The sequence below is a fragment of the Oncorhynchus mykiss genome, chromosome 2 (genome assembly GCF_057628025.1).
Source record: "Oncorhynchus mykiss isolate SJ-2025 chromosome 2, ASM5762802v1, whole genome shotgun sequence".
In the NCBI taxonomy this organism is placed as follows: domain Eukaryota; kingdom Metazoa; phylum Chordata; class Actinopteri; order Salmoniformes; family Salmonidae; genus Oncorhynchus; species Oncorhynchus mykiss.
In genome coordinates, this window is record NC_143023.1 from 72,152,870 (window position 1) to 72,162,328 (window position 9,459).

At 41.4% G+C, this 9,459-nt stretch overlaps 1 long non-coding RNA gene across 1 annotated transcript; it reads left to right on the forward strand.

The window, feature by feature from the left end:
• The first annotated feature begins 7,071 nt into the window (after nucleotides 1-7,071).
• Nucleotides 7,072-9,200, forward strand: LOC149985222 (uncharacterized). Its single transcript, XR_016488168.1, has 2 exons — nucleotides 7,072-8,884; nucleotides 9,008-9,200. It is a non-coding gene; the product is annotated as an uncharacterized LOC149985222 (long non-coding RNA).
• Nucleotides 9,201-9,459: the final 259 nt, after the last annotated feature.

Genomic DNA, 9,459 nt, shown 5'->3' on the forward strand with positions numbered 1-9,459 from the left:
CAGTGAATTATATGCGTTATAGCTGGATGAGTCAGCAGACGTGGTGGGCCTGGCTCAGCTCCCGGTATATGTCTGTTACGTTTATGGGGGGTCAATTAAGGAAGACATCCTCTTCTGCAAGCCACTGGAAACCAGGACAACATGAGAGGATATTTTTAAAGTACTGGACAACTTTGTGACATCAAATGGACTTTGGTAGTCAAGATGTGTTGGTATCTGTACTGATGGCGCAAAAGCAATGACAGGGAGACATAGTGAAGTGGTAACGTGTGTGCAAGCAGTTGCTCCCGACGTCACTTGGGGACACTGCAGCATCCACCAAGAGGCTCTTGCTGCCAAGGGAATGCCTGACAGCTTGAAAGACGTTTTGGACATTACAGTGAAAATGGTTAACTTTGTTAAAGCAAGGCCCCTGAACTCTTGAGTATTTTCTGCATTATGCAATGATATGGGCAACAACCATGTAACGCTTTTGCAACATACAGAAGTGCGCTGGTTATCAAGAGGCAAAGTATTGACACATTTTTTTTTAATTGAGAGACGAGCTCAAAGTTTCCTTTACTGACCCTAATTTTCACTTGTCTGACCGCTTGCATGATGATGAGTTTCTCACACGACTGGCCTATCTGGGTGATGTTTTTTCTCGCCTGAATGATCTGAATTAGGATTACAGGGACTCTCCGCAACTATATTCAATGTGCGGGACAAAATTTAGGTTATGATTAAGAAGTTGGAGCTCTTTTCTGTCTGCATTAACAAGGACAACACACAGGTCTTTCCATCATTGTAAAAAAAATTGTGCGCAAATGAAGTCAAGCTTACGGACAATGTCAAATGTTATATACCGAAGCACCGAAGCACCCAGTGAGCTGGGTGCGCAATTACGCAGGTACTTTCCCGAAACTGTCACGCCCTGGCCTTAGTTATCTTTGTTTTCTTTATTATTTTGGTTAGGCCAGGGTGTGATATGGGTGATTCATGTGTTTTACTTGTCTAGGGGTTTTTGTAGATTAATGGGGTTGTGTTCAGTTTAGTTGTCTAGGTAAGTCTATGGTTGCCTAGATTGGTTCTCAATCAGAGGCAGGTGTTTATTGTTGTCTCTGATTGGGAACCATATTTAGGCAGCCGTATTCTTTGGGTATTTTGTGGGTGATTGTTTCCTGTCTTTGTGTTTTATGCACCAGTTAAGACTGTTACGGTTTTCACGTTTATTGTTTTGTAGTTTATTCATGTTTGAGTTTTCTTATAAAGAACCATGAACTATAACCACGCTGCGTTTTGGTCCGCCTCTCCTTCCCAGAAACGGACGACACAAACAACTGGATTTGTTATCCCTTTCATGCCCTGCGTCTAGTCCACTTACCGATATCTGAATAAAAAAAATTGAAAAATCTGAACGAGAGCCTCATCGAAATTGCAACAAGCGGTTCTGTGAAAATTGAATTTAATCACAAGCCACTGCCAGATTTCTGGATAGGGCTGTGCTCACAGTTTCTTGCCTTGGCAAATCGCGCTGTTAAGACACTGATGACCTATGCAACCACGTACCTATGTGAGAGTGGTTTCTCGGCCCTCACTAGCATGAAAACTAAATACAGGCACAGACTGTGTGTGTAAAATTATTTAAGACTGAGACTCTCTCCAATACAACCCAACATTGCAGAGTTATGTGCAGCCTTTCAAGCATACCCTTCTCATTAACCTTTGGTGAGGTATTTCCAATTTTTGATGAACAAATAAGGTTTTATATGTAAGATGGCTAAATAAAGAGGAAAATGATTGATTATTATTATATTATTATTTGTGCCCTGGTCCTATAAGAGCTCTTTGTCACTTCCCATGAGCCTGGTTGTGACAAAAACTCTTATGTACTTATGTTTAATAAATGTATCGTATATTGTGTGTGTGGCAGGCTTATAATGATGACAAAAACAACATTTGAGAGTACGCTGACCCTGGTGCTAGAGGGGGTACGCAGCTGGAGGTTGAATGTTTGAAGGGGTACGGGACTATAAAAAGTTTGGGAGCCACTGGTTTACAGCATGAGCGGTCGTGAGTAGGTTAACTTCTTTTGAGGTCAAAGTGAGAGCTGCATGTAGCCACTTGTGCACTTTAAAAAAAAAATATCCTTTGCTTATTAGTGAGTTATTAGCCCAGTTATAGATTGTTTGTAGTCCGCAATAGGGGAGTGATTGTTCCTACAAGAGCCCTAAATGTGTACATTTCTAGACATCTTTGAAAAGATAGTCAGATGAAGAGCTTTTGTTGTGTTAAAGGGGCAGTGTTATATTTTGAGACAAGCTTGAATAAGCTAAGTAGTCAATAGGCAGAGGGTAGCATAGTTTGTCTGATTCTTTGTAATAATGGCATGGGAATAATAATGCATTTTGCATCAAACAACACAACATTTTCAGTCACCTCCTTGTCTGAAGGACAAGTGGATAAACAGGTTCATGTCAAGCCCTGCATCTTTTTTCAAAAGTCTCATGGAATGTAGGCCTAGATTGAACACATATTAAATCATAAAACAGCTATTTCCATCTTATAATGTTATGGGATGCATTTTCTCCATTGTTTTTGATGGTAGGCCACTCTGATAGGCCTACATTATGATCAAATAGCCACAGTAGCCTACTTGGATACTTTTACAACTGTAACTTAAAGTGGGTACAGCCTCAGTGTTCCCAGTAAACGCGCGCTGGAAGATGCACCGAATTTGCACAATGTTCAAGTTTGTGCTCAGCAGGCATTTTCTCAGTGCCGAAAAAAAATAGATGGAACATTGCCACCAACTTAATTTTTGTCTGCCCAGAGTACCCCTGAAATATCCCCTCTTGTGCATTTTACCAGTAAACCTATGGTCTCTTGAGTATTCTCAAGTACCTGCTGTGGGTAGGCCAAGTACCCCAAGGTGTCCTAGTACCCCTGGTTGGGAACCACTGGTGTAGGGGGTGCAGAGAGAGATGTGAACTCAGCCAAGGCTATTATAATTTCAACCAAAACACAAGTGAAGGATTTACCCTCTCTATTCAAAATTTACATGAATTCTGCTCAAATATTGGCAATTACTTGTGTGTTTTAATCACTTACTCTGGGCAAATGTTTACAACAAGTGGGCCATCCATCAACATTTGAACTATTCTTGAACTATTCTTCCATCAACAGAAGAACTATTCAGAATACCCCTAGAGGAATGTGTCTACCTGATTCAGGGAGTACAGTGAAAAGTTGGGAGTTGGGGACCATTTGTTGTGTTAAATACAGTCCGTGAACAAATTTTAAATGTATAAATGGACGGTTAAGATTACGGAATGCCAAGGTCATATTTTTTTATAATCTGTTCCAGTTAAAGTGTTGTTCAGATTCAATTAGATCTGTGGACCAAACTTTTTTAATGGCTTTCTCAGAAGATGAGCATTCCAAAAGTTGATTACATATTATAGAGATCGGTCCTTTCGGAAGCCCAGATAATTTATTTATAAATCCCATAATTGGATGGTTCGGTAGTTGGGTTTCTCAAGAGATACATAGGCCAGCATAGCTGACCTAAGTTGTAAATATTGAGAAACGGATTTGCCTGGTAAAGTGTATGTCTTTGAAATCTTGGAATGGGTATCGATTCCAAATTTGGACCATTGGGAGATGCAAAAAGCTGCCCTCCAGATCGCAAGGTGTTGTTGGGAAATATTGGAGTATGAGCGTGCCATTCTGATTCCCTGTTACATTGTTTTTCAATTTTGCACAAAATAAAAATTATGTGAGCAATAATAGGACCAAAGTGTAGTTTACATTGTTTAAGGGATATATCAGTGAAGACCAACTCTTCCAGGGCAATAGGAGACACCACATTCCTCTCTATACTCATTAAGGGGGTGGAAGAATCATGTTGAAACCAATTCAGGTTGGGACGAAATGCTAGTGCCTGGAAATACAATTAAACATTTGGTACGGATAGTCCTACATCTTTCCCGATTTGCAAATTTGTTTATTTTATACGGGCACGATTACCTTTCCATATCCATTTAGAAAACGCACTATGGACTTTATCCCAATAGCCAGAAGGGGGAGACAACCGAAGCAATGAACAACAGAAATTAAGTTGTGGAATATATTCATTTTGACAATAGATATTCTGCCGGTTAAAGCTACTGGGATATTAGTCCATCTACTGAGGTCAAATTGAATTGATTTTAGAATCCTGTTGATTGATTGTAATCTAGATAAAACTTCCTGGTTTTATCTTTGGAAGTAAATATATCTATTCCCAGATATTTAATGGGAAAGGATTGGGATTCCATAAGTAGAGATGGAGTCCTCTATCGGGGTCTTGAGAGACAGTAGGACAGATTTGGTTAGATTTATTTTATAACTTGATGGAGCTGAATTTGTCTATGATCTTCAAAGCTTTTGGGAGGGATTGAGATACGTTGTCTAGATAAAGTAAGATATAATCGACATGTAATGAATGATAATACGTGATCCGTAGAATTGAGAGATATTGGTGTAATTTCTTTCAATTGTCAAATTGCCTGGGCCAGGGTGCCACATAGAAAATAAAAATAGGGGAGGTGAGATGGGATCACCAGCAAGCCAGCTTCCTCATTTGAGAGAAGAGGACTTGTTATATAGTTTAAAAAGGACTTGTCTGGCTTAGTGTGGATTTACAATCAGAGGTGTACAGTTCTTTATATAAACAGGATAATCTTTAGTTGATTCATTTAGGTTCTGATAGTAACTCACCTAATGCAGATTCAGAAGTTGCAATAACTGATCATAACTGCAAAGCTTGTTAGCCAGTAGACAGACGACTGGGTAAATTACAATGGAATTAATGCTTGAGTCTAACTCAATGGATGGCAAATTCTGCTCCTTGTGTTATCAATAGATTTAGTTCTGTCTGGACTTCCAAGAGTTTTCACTATCTGGTCTGAAAAAAGTGTTGGTTGAGAATGCTTTAACATCGTTAACAACTTTTCTACTTCTGATACCTTCTTTAATTGTGATTTATTCAGCCCAGATGCAAATGCAGTTGCATTGTTTTTAATAAAACCTTTAATGGCGTCCCATAAAATCTGAGGATCATCTACTGAATTCTTGTTAATCATTATAAATGAATTAAATTCAGTTTCAAAATGTTCACAGAAAGTAGGATTTTGTAGTAAGGAAATATTAAACTGCCATCATGTAGCTCTTTTAGGAGATTCTGGCGTTTGTATCTGGCAGTAATAAGTATAATAATCAGATAGAAATTCGAAATATGAGCCTATTTCTTGATTAAAGAAAATAGAGCAGTAGATAATAGTATGAGAATGTTTTGTGCCTGTTTGAATAAAAAGTGTTCTCTTCAAATAAAAAGCAATTCAAATCAAATGTTTTGCTATCAATGAGGTTGTAATCAGATAGTATACTGTATGTTGGAGAATCTTGGTTGCCTGTGGATTGTAGTTGGTCTTATTAGATGTCCAGAATGGCATTCATGTCTGTCCTAATAACCAGTTGAAATTCAGTTCATTCTAACAATATTCTGTTCAGAGAATCAAAAAACCCAAGATCATATGAATTTGGAGCATACACATTAACAAAGGACATTTTCTTTCCAATATGGATACATTTAAGGAAAGTGATTCTACCTTCTTGGTCTTCACCTTTACCAAGGATGGTGATTTTGAGTTTCTTATGTATCATTATGATTACCACTTTAGTTTGTTTGGGGCTGATGAAAAAGCAGCCAGTTGATACAAATTGCCCTTTTGGAGCAGGTGTGTTTCTTGGAGCATTGCTATATCAACATGGTTTCTTGCTACAATATCAAGACAGCTGGAACACTTGATAGGGATATTAAGGGCTTTCAAATTCCCTGAGAGAATAGCTAGTGTTGCCATTGCTTTTCTAAAATGTAATTGTTATCTAGTGTTGATAAGCCTGTAGATGTAAAATAAAAAGCAGAACCCACTGGGAAACCTACCCGCTCCCCATCCAGATGTCCCTGTCTATAAATCCTTCCTCCTTCCCTTTCCTTGTTCCTTGTACCCACAGATGAGGGGTATCCTCGTCATTGTCTTATGCTGGGTGCAGCATTAAAGAAATTGGCTAGGCTGCATGATTGTGCATGGGTAGTATACCTGAATAATGAGCCAGTCATGGGGTTTCAAGTGTTTGCTTGTCCCCTTGTGTGTTGGATTTGATGTTCTTCTCGAAGAAGTGTTGAGCTTCCTTGGCAGTGGAAAACGGGTGTGTTGTGTCCTGGAAGGTCAAGATGAGTTGGGCTGGGTGAATGAAGCCGTATCTAAGGTTTAGCTTGTGTAGCTAGGAACTCACCTGGTTGTACGTCTCCCTCTGTTTTAACAGAACCAACATTCTTAAACACATTTGTTATAAACTTGTGCAGAGTTGTGTGGCAGCATTATCAATAATAAAAACAATTATTATGTGAATGACATCACTGCTCATTTGTTATGGCTATGGCTGTGTCGAAATTGTGTCCCATGGGCTCTGTATTTCAGTTGGAAATTGAATAGGGAGAGAGCCCTGAAAATGAATTTTACTTTAATATACTCCAAAGTTTTTCCCCCATCATTCTTTATATCATAAATATTGGCTTCATAATACATATATAATTGTTGATTTCGTCACATACTTTCTTAATTTGCAGTAAGTCAGCCAGTCAGATGTGCAGCCAGACTTATTAGACACTACCCCATCTCTTTCAACCATACAGTTTTTAAATTCCTCATCAATCCGATGAGTATTAACAGTTCTAACAGTCAGTTTATTAACAGGTGCATGTTTATCAATAATTGGAAGAAGTGCGGCGAGCATGGGATTGGTCAGGCCCCGTGCTATGGAGTGATGCACACTGTGTCTCGGCCGAGCATTCATAGGCCGGTGTGCTCGGTGCCAGTGTCCCGCATTGGTGGAAGCTGGCATCCAGCCAGAACGGGTGGGGCCAGCTTCGCACTTGAGACTGCCAGTGCGCATCCATGGCCCAGTTTATCTGGTGCCTCGGCCGGAAGAGGCCTCCTGGATGTCTCCCCAGCCTGGTGAGTCCTGTGCCTGCTCCCAGATCCAGGTCTCCTGTGTGTCTCCCCAGCCTGGTGAGTCCTGTACCTGCCACCTGTCCGGAGCTGCCAGAGTCTCCCTTCTGTCCGGAGCTGCCAGAGTCTCCCTCCTGTCCGGAGCTGCCAGAGTCTCCCTCCTGTCCGGAGCTGCCAGAGTCTCTCTTCTGTCCGGAGCTGCCAGAGTCTCTCTCCTGTCCGGAGCTGCCAGTCTCCCGCCTGTCTGGAGCTGCCAGAGTCTCCCTCCTGTCCGGAGCTGCCAGAGTCTCCCTCCTGTCCGGAGCTGCCAGTGTCTCCCTCCTGTCCGGAGCTGCCAGAGTCTCCCTCCTGTCCGGAGCTGCCAGAGTCTCCCTCCTGTCCGGAGCTGCCAGAGTCTCCCTCCTGTCCGGAGCTGCCAGAGTCTCTCTCCTGTTCGGAGCTGCCAGAGTCTCCCGCCTGTCCGGAGCTGCCAGAGTCTCCCGCCTGTCCGGAGCTGCCAGAGTCTCCCGCCTGTCCGGAGCTGCCAGAGTCTCCCGCTGTCCGGGGCCCGCCGCTACTGTCACGCCTTGGCCATAGAGAGGCTTTTATTCTCTATTTTGGTCATCCGAGAGAGAGAAAGAAAGAAAGAAAGAGAGAAGTAGAGAGAGCATACTTAAATTCACACAGGACACCGGATAAGACAGGATAAGTACTCCAGATATAACAGACTGATCCTAGCCCCCCGACACAAACTTCTGCAGCATAAATACTGGAAGCTGAGACAGGAGGGGTCAGAAGACACTGTGGCCCCATCTGATGATACCCCCGGACAGGGCCAAACAGGCAGGATATAACCCCACCCACTTTGCCAAAACACAGCCCCCACACCACTAGAGGGATATCTTCAACCACCAACTTACCATCCTGAGACAAGGCCGAGTATAGCCCACAAAGATCTCCGCCACGGCACAACCCAAGGGGGGGCGCCAAACCCAGACAGGAAGATCACGTTAGTGACTCAACCCACTCAAGTGATGCACCCCTCCCAGCTTAATACAAAGCCTCTCCCTAATGTGTAACGTGATATATCTAATATCATAGAGAGGAAGAGTTGCATAGCTAGCGTTGCAACTGACAATAATGTTTGATAGGATGTAACATTAGCCAGCTTGCTAAAGAATATTGTTTCAACTTGAAATTGGCTAGCTAAGAAGATCCTTGCTAGCTAACGTTTGCTGGCTAGCCAATTCATTTCAACTCGGACAAAGATATTGATAACATTATCCAGATTTGCAAGTTAGGTAGCTAGCTACTTTTATAAAAACATTAATGTTGTTTGGGTTAGCATTTGCTCTCGATATCTCAGGCCCTGGGGGCATTCTGCCTCTGCTGTATTGGAACTGAGAGTCATGATCAAGGGCTAGGTTAGAACTAGCTAGCTATCATTCACCGGTTTTGTCTGCTACTACTGTTTAAACAACATGACTGTTCTTATAAAAGTCTATTGTGTATTTTATAGGGCAAAAACAAATGCAGGCCGTTACTTTTCTAGCCTGAGTACCAGTCTATTTAACTTACATGCTACAAATATGTGTCAGCAAGCATTCAGAAACATAATGTTACACATCTGGTTGCAATGCCATCAGCATTACTGGCCTGAATCTATTCTGTACCTACACAGTCACTCTATTAGTACAACTACTTCCAATCTAGAAAAAAGTTATTTTTCTCGCTGTTTTTCTCACGATTATATTTTATTATATTCCCAGGCTACTTAGAAAACCTAGTGGATTTGTTGTTCAACAGTGTCGTGGGAACACCCCTACCAGAAGGCTGAGGCAATACATGGCCAGGCACCAGTCCCACTTCAGGTTGGTCACATTTGATCTGGTCATAGGTGAAAATACTATCACTTGTCTGTCCTGGAATTCACCTAACAACCATTGATAATGTATCAGTGTTGTGTGTATCAACTCTACCTTGTTTTTCTATAGATGGGGAACAGAAGAGATGGTTTGTCATGGAGCCCTCTGACTAAAAGACAGGTTGATACGGATGTCATAACTGGATTAGTCTGTTATATCTGGAGTACTTATCCTGTCTTATCCGGTGTCCTGTGTGAATTTAAGTATGCTCTCTCTACTTCACTCCCGGCATTAAAATGATAAAAGACACATCTATTACTTACATTGTCTTTTGTTATTATTGAATTGAATGGTTGCTGTGTATTCTTGAAATGTGTATTCTTCAAACATGTCACTGTCCCATATGGGACACCATACGAAGGGATGAAGACTAACATGTACCATCATACAAAATGCAGATAGGTACAGTATCTGTCTCGGCTGTGAATGATAACAAAATATGAAAGACAAGTGTAATATAAAGCACACTGTTAATCTACTCTACAGCTGGCCATGTTTGTACAATGTCCACATGTAGCCTA